The following is a 13,428-nucleotide window of genomic DNA, read 5'->3' on the forward strand; positions in this document are numbered from 1 at the left end:
CCACCCTTCACATTCAATCCCATGCTGACTGGGAACATGACCCACGCATCTGTGATTTAGAATCTTTGGGGGGGATTATTTTTATGACACCATTGAAATTTGCTTGATTTGCAGCTACATAGGTGGATAGGTGGAAAGTCGGGTACAGCTTCGCTCATAAAATCCCCTACTGATTGCAACAGAGTGGGTGAGAGCCAGGGGAATTCTGTGACTTATTAAGATGGATTTCAGCATCCCGATGCCTGCTTCCTTCCATCTCCTGCTTCAAACACAACTCTGGCTCCCTGAACGTATTCCAAAAAGTAACATCTTTCAAGGCAACAAATTGAAAACAGGTGCATAGTTAGCATGTAAATTTAAAACAACTTTTACATTTCCTTAGTTGCCTCCAACATGCTCATAAAAATCTGGATTTCTGCAGCTTAACCCAAAGTTCCCACAAACTTTCAAAAGCCAATTAGCAAATTAAATTACAAACAAGAAAGATAAAGAAACTTGACTTCCCACCAGCGAATGGACTTGGTAAACAAACCTTAAGTCCACAAGCCAGTCAACATTAATTGGTTCCATTTGGCTCAACTCAGTCACACACCCAGCTGACTTTGCCCTGCAGGCATATGGTTTTCAATTCCTGGATCCAGCATGCAATTGCCAGTGCAGCCTTCGCTATATGTTATTTCAATTAGGTAGCCAAGTCCCCACATTGAAAAGCTAACATTCTAGAAAGTCTCACAAACCCTTACTGATGCTGACAATGCCAACAATACTTAATAGTACAAGATCTTTCCCTGTAATGCTGTCATTTCATCCATTATGGGTGGATGTCTGTCATCCATTGCTGTTTCTGTATTAGTCAATCACACTAGGATGAAGAGCAAGATACTACATAAGACTTAGAAACCAAATATTTAATTTATATGATATTTCCTGTTTTTGTTATTTTCTTTGATCAGGCAATTAATAAAAGACAGCAAAACTATCTACCACTCACCAGAAAGAACTTCTGAAGAAACATTCCTCCTCAGGTTAGCTGAGCTTAAATACCTATCCTACTTCTTACTAAATGCCCAAACTTGGGAGCCTACTTAACCCCTCAGAGGTCGGCTTGCCATCTAGAAACAGGATGATCATAGTATCAGCCCATTGTGGAGCTACATTAGCATGAAGCAGGTGAGGGCAAGCACATGCATGCCCTGTCTCAGTTCAGTGAGCATGAGTCAGGGAGGAACAAAAAGGACACACACAAGTCATCAGGAGAGGAGCCAGGCTGATCCCAGAGTGAAGCTCTGTCTGATTTCATGGAGACAACGGCCCCAACCCTGAACCACATCCTCTCAGAAAAGGTCAGACATGAAAACATGGTCCAAAGACCTTACACATGCTCCCTTTGACCACTGGCTTGCTCTCTACTTAGCCCTCCACTTTGGGTGTGTCTAGAAATGGAAGATTAGACTCTTCCCTTTACATCCCCAAACCCAGCAACTCCTGGGACTTAGGATCCAGTGCTGTCTCTCCTCAGACTGAGGTGCTGCACCAACCACACCTGCATTCCCATAAGGAAAGTGTGTGTGCCCTGGTGCCCCCAAGTCAGACATAAAGGAAAAACAAAACAAATAAACCTGTCAACGAATAGCATGGTTATTCTTTCAGAAAAAGCCTGCAGACCAGGAGCTAAAGTGGATCTTATCAACCCTACTAGGTGATCAGGAAACAGAGCTCACCCACTCTGTCCCTGCTCAGACATCATCAGATGCCCGTGGCCACTGATGTTCATCACAGCCCAGACTGTTCAAAATTTAGATGATAAAGACAAATACCATCAAGAAAGAGGGAAGCTGATGGGACTGCAGGAGACTCAAATGGAAGTTTCAGATGAAGGGCACTCTGAAGTTCTTTTTACCATTTATAAAGACAGGGTAACATCTTTAAAAAAATATGGACTGCTTGCCATTACTAACCTGTTAGAATTTGTACTTTTCCCTTTAATGCAAGCTTGTAAAACACAATCATACAAGATTCCAAGTTCTCTCTGTCTCTCTCTCTCTCTGCCTCTGTTTTTGTCTCTCTCCTCTCTGATAGGCAAAGGTATCTAGCTAGATACAAGGTAAATGACAGATTTTATCTCACTCATCAAGAACACATCCTGCTGAGTTGATTCACAAGGCAGCTACAGGCGTGCCTGCCATTTGTTTGTCTTGAATTTGGCCCTAATCGAAGCAACATGGGAGGCTGGATTCTCCTTGGTAACAAGGTCCTTTGCTGAGAAACAACTCCATCTGACCCTTCTCACTTTGTCCCTTTTCTGCTCAGCAGAGTCTCTGCTGAAGAGTTCTACTCTCAGGCTGTATAAACCAAAACCTGTGCCAAACACACACACACACACACACACACATAAAGAGAGAGAGAAGAAGAAGAAAGGGAGAGAGGAGAGAAAGAGAGAGAGAGAGAGAGAGAGAAGAAGAAGAAGAAGAAGAAGAAGAAGAAGAAGAAGAAGAAGAAGAAGAAGAAGAAGAAGAAGAAGAAGAAGAAGAAGAAGAAGAAAGGGAGAGGGGAGAGAGAGAGAGAGAGAGAGAGAGAGAGAGAGAGAGAGAGAAGAGAGAAGAGAGAAGAGAGAAGAGAGAGGGAGAAAGAAAGAGAGGGACCATCAAAGGGCCTGCCTGATTTTCCAGTGCTAACAAACTGGGCAGCTACAACCACATGGACTTTACATAGAGATATACAATCAGGTGTCCCCTTCATGTTTTAAATGTTTGTTTCATCAGTTGTTGCAAAATCTTCAAATAGTCTCATTGTGTTCTAGACTGCCAACATGACTGATGTGTATAAGGACATAGCTTAGAGTCCAATATAATTTCAAGTGTTATGGACATTGAAGTTTGTTAGAAGTTAATAAACCATGTGGAGTGTCTAATCTGTGTGCATACAGATGGAGTAATAGTTATTACTTCTTAAGTTTGTGCTAGCATTAAGCTTACTGTGTGACAGAAGGAAGCCTTCTGAAGAGGGATCACAAAGAAATAAATGTGTATTTGAGAAGCAGTAGTGGGCAGTCTAGTCTGGATGAAATAGACAAAACCAAAAGGTGACTGCAGAAATTAAAAATTTAAAGAAAGCAAATATGGATCAGGTCAAGAGAGAATATTCCACAGATCCTTTGAAGCCAATAAATATTTGAAGTAAGGGTATGACAAGATTAACCTATTATCAATATACTTTCGAAATCAGCTCTTCTTCTTTTAAATAGCAAGATGAGAGTGAAGGGTGGAAGTTACTTTGGTATCATTTCTCTGGATCTTTCTCCAGGACATCACCACTGAGCATAAAGAGACTCAAATTCCTTCTGTACCCTTGGCATGCAAATTATGTATTAAAAGATGTGGACCACCGAACCGCAACGAAACAGCTCAGAAATGACACTCTGCCTTATTTCTCTCTGCAGACATTACCATAAATGCCTGTCAGTCACGTGATAAAGGCCTGAGAACTACAGCGAGCCTCGCTAACACGCACCCATTACTGTTCGCGAGAGAAGTTAATCAGCCCTTGACTTCACCTCAGAAAGAAGACTGAATGGCACGGTTGGAGATGAAAGGGGAACTTACATGCATATTGCTACGTGAAGGAGCTACTCTGGGTGAGCTGCCTACTGTAACGATCCTAACCGTGTGACATTCTGGAAAACCGAAAGATATAGAGACAAAATAGACCAGTGGTCATCAGACACGAAGAGGGAGTGGGGCATAAAGAAGTGAAGCACAGAGGGTCTGTGAAGAGGTGGAACTGTCCAGGATGGCAGTTATGTGTCATCAAAAATATCTTCAAATTTAGAGGCACGCAGAAGCCTGGCAAAAACTATGACCTCTGGGTGACTGTAATGTTGTGATATGTCAAAAGAGATCCCTCAACTGTGGTGGATGAAGTACTCCGGGGGAAGATGCTGATAATGGGTACAGCACATGTGGAGAAGAAGGATAGGTGTGGGAGGTGTGTGTTCATGTTTGTATGAGTGCACGCACGCATAAGTGTGCATGTGTGCGCTCTCTATATCTTCTGAGTTCTACTTGGAAACAACATTCTCCAAAACACACAGAATATACTTTTAAGTAATAAAAGATGCCTCCTAGACCTGTGCTAGAGTAGTTTGGGGAAACACATTTGAACTCTGAGCGGAGAGAGAACACTGGGCACAGCTCTGTATTAAGCATCCGACGCTGTCCACCATCTCCTGTTCTGTCAGCTGACTCTCATGAATGCCATGGACTCCCGCCATCTTCAAGCCCTCAGTGACCTCAACTCCCTCTTGTGCCACCTGTCCTCTGACTCGCGCTTTCACATCCTCAGTCTTTCTTACTTTCCTAGGACAGCCATCATTGCAAATCCCTGTTATATATGCTTAACGATGACTGCATTCAATTTCCTTGGAAAAAGAAAACTTACAGAACAACTTTTTTGCCTAAGTCATGGATGCATGCACACAGCTGCCCCTGGCAGGATGAATGCAAACAAGCCAAATGGCTCTGTGTGCGATTCGCAAGCCAAGTGGGCAGTCCCCACTGTTGGCCAGTCTCGCTGGACCCTTGCTCTATGCATGGGTGTTTAATATACGGCATTATTCGAACATAGAACTGTCACAGAAATAATCAAGTAAAATTGAGGCTATCCTATTTAAGACTAACTCCATTGTAAACACATCGTATAAGGACTATAAGGGCATGTTTACAAGGCAAGGATTGCTAAAAATCACCAGCCAGCACCAGAAGCAGAAAGAAAGGCATGGAATACATTGTTCTGCAGAAGAAATGAACTCTGTTGACATCTCATTATCTCACATTCTTAACTGGAAAAAGAAATTTCTGCAGTTTGTAAGACATTGTGATAGTTACTGCTGTGTATCAACCTAACTGGGTCATGGTGCCCAAATATGTCATCAAACACTGTTTTGGGGTATCTTTAAAGGCGCTTCAAGGCAAAATTAACAGACGCTTCTACTAGTAGACTGAGTAAAGCAGATGGCCCATCTACTGAGTTGAGGCTAAGAAAACAAAGACTTAACTACAACTAAGAGGGGCCCCCATCTCCTTGTTCTCAGGCTGGCCCATCAGCCTCTTGCTGAGCTCTCCGTTTTCTGTGTATCTCAAGCTTTTGATCTAGAATGTTCACAGCTGGCTCTCCAGATTCTTGGGGCTTTCAATTGGGACTAGAACTGCACCTTTGCAGCTCCTGAGTCTTCATCTTGCAACACGGATCTAGCGATTTGTCAACCTTTTTACTTACAGTCATTTCCCATCTCCCATAGATTCTAAGTTCCCAAGAACCTCTAGAACCCCAAGAACTCATGTGTGCTACCTCAGCTGCCGTGCTAGGAAGCTAAGGAATTTTTTCTTTCTGAAGAAACTCACGCCATCCACCTTGGTTTGGTTCTTTGTCTGAAAGTTTTTGTTTGAAAAGTCTTTGGTTCTTTGTTTCTTCATTGATATAAAGCGCTCCAAGTATATAAACTGACTAGCCAGAGTTCCAGGGAACCAACAGGGTGTCACCAGAACTATGATTACAAGCATGTGCCATGACTCTTGCTTTGTAAGTAGATTCTGTGGTATCAACACAAGCTTTCATGGCAAGTACTTTATGAGCTGATAGATCTCCCCAGCCATGAGGCTGCCCTTTCAAAACAGTTATTTCATCCATTTTGACATATGACATAAATTACATACTACTGAATATGTCACCACAACCACCCAGATGGAGTAATTGAAGTCTAAGTCATTCATTTGTTCTAGAATCTTCATCTTGAGATCCACCCCCTACTTTTTCTTTGTAAGACTGGCTTTCATTCATTCTTGTGGTCAGCTATGCTCAACCAGCACCAGGACCCATGAAGAAAACATGTGCATGATTGGAGACTTTGAAATTCATTTATCTTTCCCCTAGGGAACAAAGGAAAGGGAGAGGTAAAGAAAAGAGAAGAGAAATAAATGGAGGGGCAGAGAAATAGAGGGAAAGGGAAGGTGAGGGAAGAACTAGGTAGAGAGGTGAAGAATAACATATACCCAAAGGATGTTCCATCATAAGATGGAACAGGTTAAGCCCAGCCTTAGGGGGCGTGTTCGCCTCGGGCTAATGTTTACCTATAAATCTGCAGGACGTGCACCCAGTAGCCCCTTCTGCTTCCTGTTCTCCGCAGGAACGGTCGTACTATAAGTCTATTTCCCCATTAAAGCTGTATATATTTTTTTACAATCTGTCTGCATTCATTTACGCCGTTACATCATATCATAAGGACACTTGCTCAACTATGTTCATAGCAGCTTTATTCATAATATCCATAATGTGGAAATGACCTTGATGCCCCTCAGCTGAAGAATGGATAAAGAAAATGTGATAATTTACACGATGGAGTATTACTCGGCTGTTAAAAACAATGACAACTGAAAATTTAAAAGCAAATAGATGGAACTAGATAAAAATCATCCTGTGTGAGATAATACAGACCCAGAGGTGTATAATCATTCATAAGAGGATATTAACTGTAAAGCAGAGGATAACCATGCTACAATCCACAGACCCAGAGAGGCCAGGTAACAAGAAGGACCCAAGGGGAGACTCATGAATCTCCCTGGGAAGGAAAAATCTAAGAGATCTGGGTAAACTGGGGGTGGGTAGGGATAGGAACTTGAGGGATTGGGTTGGGGGTGGGCAGAGGAGGGAGTACTGAAAGAGATTACTGTAAATAGTGGAGCATTTCAGGGTCAAGTAGAACCCAGATGCAAGGGAAACTCCACACATCCACAAGGGTGACCTTATAACTAAGACTGCTAGCAATAGCTGAACTGGCCCTCTTGTGTGATCACATTGGCGACTACTCCAACCAGTTGTCCTCAGAAAACCTTCATCCAAACTGTTGGAAACAGATGTAGAGACCCACAGCTAAACATTAGGCTGAGCTTGGGGAATCCTGTTGAAGAGAGAGAAGAATTGCAGGAGCCTGGGGGATCACGGACATCACAGAAAAACTCATAGAAACAACTAACCTGGCTCATAGGAACCCACAGAGTCTGAACCAACAATCATGGAGCCTTCATGGGACCAACCTAGACCCTCTACATATATGTGACTGTGTGTAGCTTGGTCTATTTGTGGGACTCGTAACAATGGAAGCAGGAGCTGTCCCTAAAGCTTTGACTGGCTCTTGGGAACCTATTCCTCATACTTGATTGCCTTGCCCCATCTTAATATAAGGGGAAGAGCTTAGTCTTACCACAACTTGATATGCCATGCTCTCCCATGGGAGACCTGCCCCTTCCTGAACAGAAACAGAGGATGAGTGGATTGGAGTAGGGTTGGAGGGAGGGAGGTAATGTGAGGAGAAGAGGGGTGAGAAATGTATTTGGGAAATTAAAGAAGTTAATTCTAATTAACTGAAAATATTTATATGAAGTCTATTCATTCCTATTAAATTTTTCCCAATGACAATTACTAGTTCCTTGAGAGCCCTGAAAGCAGACAATGTGCCTAAGCCATACCAGGAAAATATGGAACTCCATGGTCATTACCAGCACTCAGGGTTGGGGTTAGCTGTTTGCAGGTTCTTGTTCCCTTATTCAGGAATGAAATAAAGGCACCCCTACTTTAGATTGCAAAATCGCAAGAATACTTTTCTCAAAGCAAAGCGATGTTCAGTTTAGACAGCAAAATTGACAGCGGGCCACGTGAGTGAATGTACTCAAGGGTCCTGAGTTACTACTTGGGCTTCTTTTAAAGAAAGGGGAGGCTGGTTACTAGGGATGTAGTTTAGGCACTCTATTTTGATTGACAGATTAAATTATATATCCGTTGTCTGTTGTATATATCCCTTAACAAAATGCACCTGATTTTAATCATACACATTCTTAATTATATATAGAAATAAGATGGCAAATATGAGATTTTTTCCCCCTACAAGTTCACTGAAGGACACAATTTTGCTTTATTTCACACATACCCAAAACTTATCTGTGTTGGATTTCTCTATCTTCATGCTCAGACATATCAATATGATCAAACACAATCTGTCTAAGTTTGAGTGTTAATAGTGTAAAGAGAAACTTATTCTATTGTACAGAATGAGGTAGGCATATAGCCAAATGCAGGTGAAAGAGCCTAAGTTACTAGCCAAGTTGCTAGCTGCATTGTACAGAAAGGGATATGTGAACACAGTAGGTATAGCAAGGGGCTTCAAACTGCCAAGGGCATTATTAGAAGAAGGGTATGTGCATGGCCCAAACCAAGCAGAGTCCTAGGTTGCTAAACAATTACCTATGTTTACCTACCTCAAGATCACCTCTGCGCCATGAAGAGAACTGCACAAGTCCCTGCATATCTTTTCACACACATTTGCAACACCACAGAACAATGAGGTGGGCTTTTGTAGGTTGTTCCTACATATGAATGTCCCTCAGTCTAGAGGATGTGGAAGCTGAGCACAGTGTTCTGCTTGCCCGGTATGCATTCCCAGGATTATACCAGTAAGAGTCCTCTCAAGCACTGCCTAAGTGTCCCATAAGTTCAAGTGTGAACAACAAAGACACTTCATTCTCTCAGGCAAATGGTCTGTGCTGGGCTTAAAAAGAATGCAGAGCCTCAAGTGTTGGTTGGTTGTGTACTGATGTGGAGGCCAGATAAGAAAAGAATATTCAATGAACCAGGCTTAGTCTGACCAATGACTTTAAAATATGGGTAAGACTATCACAGGAGCTAACTTTAGGGAGTGAGTAGACGTAGCTTTGTATGTGTTTTTCTTGTCTAATAATGAAAATTGTATTTTTACTTGAATTTTCTTCCATGTCGGTATCTGACAGAATATGGTCAATATTATGCCAGTATCCTGTGAACATCTTACATGTCCATCCTCCTTTTAGTATACTGACTCCATGTTCAGGGACCTCAGAAACAATAATTTAAAAAGCTCTCCCCACCAGTTTTATTTCTATTGCTTTCTTTCATTTATGGCAAGTGGCATTAGTTTCCTAAGGAAGTCCAGGGCATAAATATTTCCTTTCAAATAAATGCACTACCTAATGAGGTGTGAAAACTTAATAACAAGAGAGAGCAAATACTTTAGTTCGCATAGTCTATAAAATGTGGGGAGGTATTCAGTGTCTCAACACAGATAGTAGAACTATACAAATGACAGAATTGGACCAGCATTCAGCTACCTCACAGACTAAAGGAGGGCAAGGACAGGCCTGCCTATTCCAGGGACATCTCAACACTGGATATGACACCAAGCATACAGCAGGTCTCACTGAATGCTATGAAAATGAACTAAGGCACAAGCTAGGGTCTGTCACTGAATAACCACAGTGTACACGGCACGTCAGAGTCAACTTCTTATCCCCTAGTAAAGTTCTGGGGGAAGAGGTTTGCCATGTGAGAGTCAAGAAAGGAGTGCAAATCTGTTGTACTCAAATGTCTAAACTCAGAACTGCCTGTTGTCAGCCCAGCGCACAGACTCCTGGCTTGCAAGCCTTCCCGGTAATTTCCCAAGCCCGTTCCTGCTTTCGGCGCTGGGGACTTTGTGATTGCTGTGGTCACTATGTTGCTTTTCAGTCTCATTCAATAGTCTGGGGCAGCTAGGTTATTTATGAAATTTTCACTTTCTGGAATGATCTGATGAACAGGGGCCACATCATCCCCCAATGGGATAAAAACTGTCCCTGGTGATTTAAAGTTCTTACTTTTGCACAGAAAGTCTTGGTATACAACTATGATATTTAACCCTGGGTACAGCATAATGTATTAAAATGTCGTTTCATGAGAGAAAAATCTAAAATAACCCCGGGGCAGAGCTATAATGGAAAAAAGCAAGAGAAGTTGTTCCTTCAGTTTTTCCAGCATGCTGACACCCGAGAGCTTCCCTGACCTTAGCCCATTCGTGGGCACCCAAGTCTCCCAGGTGTCTCCATTATCAACTTTGTCCTGGGATGAAGAGGGTAGTTGTTTTCCAACAGAAATAGAAAACAACTTGGCTAGAGGAGGCCCTTAATGCACATCTAGGGAGTTCACACCTCAGGCACAGGGCCCAGCAGTTCTTAGATTGTCAATGTGTTCCCCTGAGGAAGTGGGCTGACATTCTGAGACAACCTAGTTCCCTTCTTATGGCTGCTACAACACATAGCCCGGCTCTACATACAGAGCTTTCTCAAGCAAGAACATGAAATAATATGTCCCTAAGAAATCCATCAGGCTTTAAATGAATAAATTGAGCTCAACAGCTCACACACACACCTGGCAACTAAGACCTAAAAAGGCTTAGTGGCATTTTTTAATTCGCTCAACAAGTTCATTCATGAGCTTATGTTCACCCTTAATAGTTCAACCAAAATTAATAGGTTCAAAGCACCAGGGAATGCAATGTAATACATGAGGCAACACTTTTAAATTGGATTAAGATTTTTGAAAGAATTTTTGAGTCAAATTGAACTCGAATAAATCCTGTCAACTAAGGAGAGGGTCATGTGAGTTTGAGAGGCACATTGAGTATCAGATGGTTAGAACATTGATTCAGCATCCGGGTCCCCTCTTACTAGTCATACAGCTTAGCAAAACCAAGTCATTGTAGTCTTTGCTTGTCTCAGACAAAGACATATTAGCACAAACCAGATTAAAACACTCCAGGTAACCAAGAATGGCTTGAGTTTCTCATCTTCCTGCCTCCACCTAGTATTAGAATAACAAGCATACGCCACCACACTGGATTTATGACATGCTGGGAATCAAACTCAAAGTCCCATACAGGCCAAGTAAGCATTCTACCTACACCATCAATCCCTGACCCAAATCATTCTATGCAGACAAGCATTACATGTTTCGAATTCGGAACCTCAAAACTCCCAGAAGGCCATTGGCAAGTGAGACCCTGGCCAGATTGTGTTCCCTTGACTTCTCCAGTACGTTATCGGGTTGACTGAACGTCACTGGTTACTCAGAGCCCCAGGGAACACATTCCACAAGGTAGGGAAGCAACAGCTGCTGCCAGCTTTCTTCCTCCTTAGTTCCCAAAGTCATAGGCAGTCATTCCTGTCCCATTCTCCTATCTAGTCTCAAAAGCCAATCCAAGTTCAAGGAGGGAAGTGGAATTAGCTTTGGTTTCCCAACTAGAAACATAGCAACATATCCCTAGTCCTTGTTAGCTAACCACAGAGACCACGTGTAAATAAGCATGAGCATATCACTGCCCTGTGAGTCAAGTCCCAGGGGGAATTTGGAAGAGGACTGGGTTTGTTGTTCGTTCGTGCTGTGTGCTCCATGAGTGAGTGTGTGAAGAATTTAATTGGCACATAATAAATAGTATGCACTTAATAAAATTATACGTAGCCTTATTGGGAAATGACCTTTTAGAAGAGATCTTCCTGAAAGAAAAACAAGCAAAATTGATGTCAAGTACAATTTTCTCCCAGCCAAATTAAACATACTTTTCACAAAATGAACAGGGAAGCCATATGTTATTTTCAAAGTGACTCCCCAAGAGGGCAAGAAATATCGAGAAGGGACATTCAAGTTGCAGAATGGAAAGATGCTGTCAAAGAGGACTGACTGTCCCCATGTATAACAAAAATAATCTTTAGTCCCCCGGTACCAAGTTACAGCTCAGAAAGTCTAACGAAAACGCTAGGAGGGAATTAAGTTTAATTTGTTGTTCTAAGCCGAGAGCTGACCCACAGCTTTTCCAAGGGTCTGGAGATCCTTCTGAGTTTTTGAAAACTAATTTCAAGATGGTTAATCTCCTGTTCAGAAGTTGAAAAAAAAAGAAAATGAAATGACACAGAACCCTTCTCTAATTGGATTAAAGAAATGTAAGACGCAAGAGCTGTGGCTGCGATGTAGTCATAAAGGGAAAAGCTCATGAGTTTAGCTGTTTCTCTTTAATGCTGGGGAAACAGAGCAGCAGCACGGAAGATTTGCAAACTACCAGCTGACATGAGGGAAAGAAAACATCGCTGGAAAGACAAGAGTGGAAACAAGCTGCCACATTCCACTTCCTTTAGGAAGACGCAAAGGGAGCTTTAGAAACTAATTTTATAAAGTTGCTAGCATGTATGATAGCATCTTCTCTAGGAAACTGTTCCAAACGTCAGCAGAATGTTCAGCAATGCAGACTATAGTGCATGCTGAGGTATTTCCCACTCAAGTTTGTGACTGCAAGGTTGACATTTTACCCTAGGCTCCATATCTACTAAAATTAAGGGTCATTAATGACATTAAAATAACGGTGAGCTCACTTTTTTAATTTTACAATGTTTATCGAATGCACATATTATATATAATATATATTGTTCTATGTATTTGTTCACGTATGTGAGCATGTGTACAAGACAGAGCAACTGAGCAGTAAGAGAAAGGATATGGTATTCAGGATTTGAGAAGATCTGAAAATTATTTTTGTATATATGTTAAATGTATTTATGTTCATTATGCATATATATGTATATATATATGCACAAAATTAGCTCAGAATTTAGTCAGCAATGACTTTTTACTGTAAAATATAACCTGAAGTCAATGATAACAAAGCAGGTCAATTAACTATCAAAATGAATGTAAGAAGTTAAAACAAATATGTTGAAAGCAAATACATACAATCCAAAAACAATAATATGATAATAACCTGAAATAAAATGATTTTAAGGTAAGAAAGCAGAGAAAGAAAACTGTCTAGATTGAGATGGCATGTTCATTTCCAGGCTCCCCAGATCTGAATAATCCCACAGAAACTATTTTAATTACAACACTGTTTGGCCAATAGTTTAGGTGTATTCCTAGCTTGCTTTTACATCTTAAATTAACCCATTTCTGTTAATCTATGTATCACCATGAGGCTGTGGCCTATCGGTAAGGTTCCAGCATCTTTCTCCTTCAGCAGCTACATGACGCCTCCCTGACTCTGCCTTTCTCCCTGTATTCAGTTTAGTTTTCCCACCTAGCTCTATTCTTCCCTGCCATAGGCCAAAATATCTTCTTTATTAACCAATGGTAATAAAATATATTCACAGCATACAGAGGGGAATGCTACATCAAAATTGACTTCTACCTATGCTTGGAATAAATCACCATTTATTTGTAGATATTGGTAAGAAATCTGTAGACTATGCCACTCAAAAACCTTGCCTCATTTTCAGATCCTCATTTTCAGAGAAAAAATCTATAATTTTTGAATCACTGAAGAGAACAAACTTCATTAAAGCAGATAGTACAAGAAAGCAATGGAAACCTTAGAATGCTCAAAATAACATAATCAAAATAGTTTATCAGTCATAAGATACATAGAAATGGGTTGAATTAACTCAATAAGTTTCTTGTCTGGGTTGCATATGATCAATGTCATGTACTACTTACACAACTGGTGAACATCTGACACAGTTGCCTGACTCCAGGCACCTTTTTTTTTCTTTG

At 41.3% G+C, this 13,428-nt stretch overlaps 1 protein-coding gene across 4 annotated transcripts in view; it reads right to left on the reverse strand.

Moving 5' to 3' along the window:
- Pid1 (phosphotyrosine interaction domain containing 1) overlaps positions 1–13,428 on the reverse strand; it is a 215,882-nt gene that overhangs the window by 129,517 nt on the left and 72,937 nt on the right. Inside the window, exon 1 of one of the 4 annotated variants that reach the window (XM_075951640.1) lies at positions 5,712–5,730. The exons of the other annotated variants lie outside the window; for them this stretch is intronic. The gene's annotated coding sequence lies outside the window, so the exon portion shown is untranslated. Of the gene's footprint in view, positions 1–5,711; positions 5,731–13,428 lie in introns of those variants that run through there. 4 annotated transcript variants of the gene reach the window in all.

Source organism: Microtus pennsylvanicus, chromosome 17 (assembly GCF_037038515.1).
Source record: "Microtus pennsylvanicus isolate mMicPen1 chromosome 17, mMicPen1.hap1, whole genome shotgun sequence".
NCBI lineage: Eukaryota > Metazoa > Chordata > Mammalia > Rodentia > Cricetidae > Microtus > Microtus pennsylvanicus.